The sequence below is a fragment of the Triticum dicoccoides genome, chromosome 7B, assembly GCF_002162155.2.
Source record: "Triticum dicoccoides isolate Atlit2015 ecotype Zavitan chromosome 7B, WEW_v2.0, whole genome shotgun sequence".
NCBI lineage: Eukaryota > Viridiplantae > Streptophyta > Magnoliopsida > Poales > Poaceae > Triticum > Triticum dicoccoides.
In genome coordinates, this window is record NC_041393.1 from 70,200,994 (window position 1) to 70,204,591 (window position 3,598).

Here is a 3,598-nt window from a genome sequence, read left to right on the forward strand (position 1 = left end):
TTTCCCGCCAACCCTTCCCGCCATATCTTCCCGCCACCCGTTTCCCGCCAACCCCTTCCCGCCATATGTTCCCGCCAACCCTTTCCCGCCATTTTCTCCTCTCTACCTATAAAACCCCCTTCACACGGAGGTGGATAAGCATTCCAGTGTAGTGTAGTTAAGATGTTTGATTATCCTTTCGATCGTAGTTTTCACCCTGGGATGAGCAGATGTCTTCTGAGGCTAGCCACTGATTTCAGGATGGACAATAGGATAGTTCCATGGGACAAACTCACAGGTAGTGACACCATAATGAATGAGTTGGCTCACAAATAACGTAGGTCTAGGTGGCCTGAAAGGACCTATGAGGAGGTACGTAAAGAACTTCTTAGGTTGCATGAAAGGTGGAAGAAGGTAGTGAAGCCGAAGAGTGAAACTTTTAGAAGGACTACAACAAAGAATCCATATTTATGGACTGCTGACAGCGAAGACGAAGACGATATCTTCATGCCAAGCACCAAGGCCAAGAGTACCGCACCGTCGAAGGGCAAGAGTAGTGATGCATCGTCGAAGGGCAAGAGTGCTGTATCGATGGAGGGCAAGAGGACCGCAACATCGACTACACTACACTAGACTGCTTGTCCACCTCCGTATGAAGGGGGTTTTATAGGTAGAGAGAAGAAAATGGCGGGAAAGAACGACTGCGGTATGGCGGGAAAGGGTTGGCGGGAACATATGGAGGGAAGGGGTTGGCGGGAAGATATGGCGGGAAGAGGTTGGCCGGGTGGCGGGAACATATGGAGGGAAAGAGTTGGCGGGAAAATATTGAGGGGAAAGGGTTGCGTGAAAATATATTTTTTCAATGTCTAAGATGGGCAATAGTTGCACAGTATTCACAAGCCAAAATTAAAAAAAAATCATTTCGGCCCAACATAAGCCGAAGAATGGAGCCATGCAGCTTTGGCCACCCGCTAACGTGAAAAGGTGGCCCCAGGGACTTTTTGGCCTACTGCTGACCAAAAAAGCCTTTTCGGCCTACTGCTGACCGAAATGGTCTTTTCGGCCCAGGTACGCACCTCTTCGGCCAAGGCACGGCCGAAAAGCCCTTTTCGGCCAAATCCTAGCCGAAAACTTCCTTTTCGGCCCGCATGAGACCGACGGGGTCACAGTTTTGATTCTTTTTGCACTGGGTTCTATAGTTTCCGAGTTTGTTATAAAAATAGTGATAGTTTTGAAAAAAATTCTGTAATGTACACCGCCATACATGGTTCAATTTTTTGCACCACCACTTAATTTTGTGATATCAAAATGCATTTTTATATCGAAATGCATTGCAAGTGAAGTCGATTTCAATTATTTTTTTCACCTGTTATTGGCTATCTTTTTTTTGCGGGGATATTGGCTATCTTTTCTAACCATGTAAAATTTGACGTGCAACTAGTACAAATTTTGAAAAGCCCATGGCAACGCACGCGCAGTCTACTAGTTGTGGTTAGTATTTCACAATCCAGAACCTAGACTTTTACATTTCATTGTTGTGTTTCACAAAATCACATCTATTTTAATTACACGTTTTTGGAAAAAAATTGACTCTTTTCAAAAACTTAGTTTCACGTTGTTACATTATAATTACATTATTTGTGTTTACCATTTCACAATTCAGAACCTACATTTTACAATTCATTGGCCCGTTTCACAAAAATCACATCTATTTTAATTGCACGTTTTTCAAAAAATATTTTCAATCTTTTGAAATAAACTGTTATACATTTCAAAAAAAGTATGTTTCAAGAAGTCATAGGTTTTTAGTGAAATATGACGGTTTTAGATATTTCTGTTGAAATAGTTCTTTTTTTCAAAAAAATTCCAGTGATATAGGTTTGTTTCACATATGGAATGTGTAAAATTCGAATGAGTTTGGAATGTATTCAAGATCAGTCTTGTTTAAAAGGCCTTTGCGTTAGGAGTTCAAATAAAAAAAATTCAAAAAGAAACTTATGGTTTAAAAGATAGGGATGATTTAATTTAGTAACGGTGAAATAAAAAGTTGGATTTAACCTTATTGAAAGCACACTGTCATATTTCTATCATGCATGCATGCTAAGGACAAATGATGGGACCACTAGCTGTATTTTGGTGACGTATAGTAGTGTACAGTAGAAAATGAGAATAAAGTGGTCCCACCCTACGCGTCTTGACGCGTGAAATGAATGGTGGATTTGTTGCCGCTAGGTAGCATCATCGCGCAAAATGACTTTCTGCATCTTGAGGGAGAAGGGCTTCAACACAGCAAGGCTCGGGAGGTACTCCTCCATGGATCAATATGCAGACGCCCTCGACAAAGGGTCAAACAAAGGAGGTGTCACAGTCATCTTCGATGAGGTTCCCTACCTGAGGCTGTTCCTGTCACGCTACTGCCATGGCTACTCCATGGTTGGTCCAATCTACAAAAGCGGCGGGTTTGGATTTGTAAGTGTGTTCCATTGCATTTCGGTACTTATCTACCAGGGGAAATATCTAGTACTCCCACCCTTAGGATGCTCCCGGTGATCCAAACTCGGTAGAACATCATAAAATGTTCAAAAAATTCTGAAAAAAATCCAGCACATTAACACAACATCAATATATGTTGTTCAAAAAATTCAAATAAAAATTCAAAACATTGCTTGAGATACAAAAATGACAAAATGGACATCAATATGATAATGGGCATAATCTAAAGCCCAACTTATGTTGTGTACTATTTACTGTCGAGTTTGTCATTTATGTTTCTCAATCTATGTTTCGAATTTTGATTTCATATTTTTTTTGACAACATACTTTGATGTTGTGTCAATGTGCTGGATTTTTTTCAGAACTTTTTGAGCATTTAAAAATGTGCTACCGAGATTTGGAGCATCGGGAGCATCCTACGAGTGGGAGTACCAGATATTTCCCCTTATCTACCAATTCCACGCGCTAGCTCCAGATTGATTGTATGTATTATTTTATCGGGATGGGTTCAAAGTAAAATAATCAATGCTGAAAGCAATTGTTCACAATAACAAGAATTATTAGGGACTAGCATTTGCATGCTCGGTCCTAGTAGAAACCATAAATATTTTTTGAAAATTTTAGGTGAAGCCTACAGGCCTATCTATATATTTGATTTTTTTGATAAATCTATATATTTGAATTAAGTGGGATTTCCCCCCAATTTCTTTTCTTAATGAAACTGACAAAACACATAGTTAAAAAATGCATAATACTCCTATGTGGTATTCTGCACGAGCCACATCTAGAATTACGATTTATACACAGAAATTGCAAGTTCTTATGTGGCATTCAATAATGTTACAATAAGTAAATTGCACGCACAAGGTTTGATTGAGATCAGATGCCTCTTGTACGTTAAAATCGGACGTGGTGTAAATGTAGCTAGTTATAGTACTCTTGCTCACATTGGTCGGTCTCAACAGCACACGGAGTGCTGGCTGAGAAACTACCGTGAGGAGATTGCTAGCATAGTTGCCGACGATTGTAGCTCTTCTATTAGAGTAATGATATTCCGTTCCAATTGCACCTCGTAGTCAATCCTTAGCAATTCCTGCATCCATCGCCCATTGTGCAGGGCATTCTT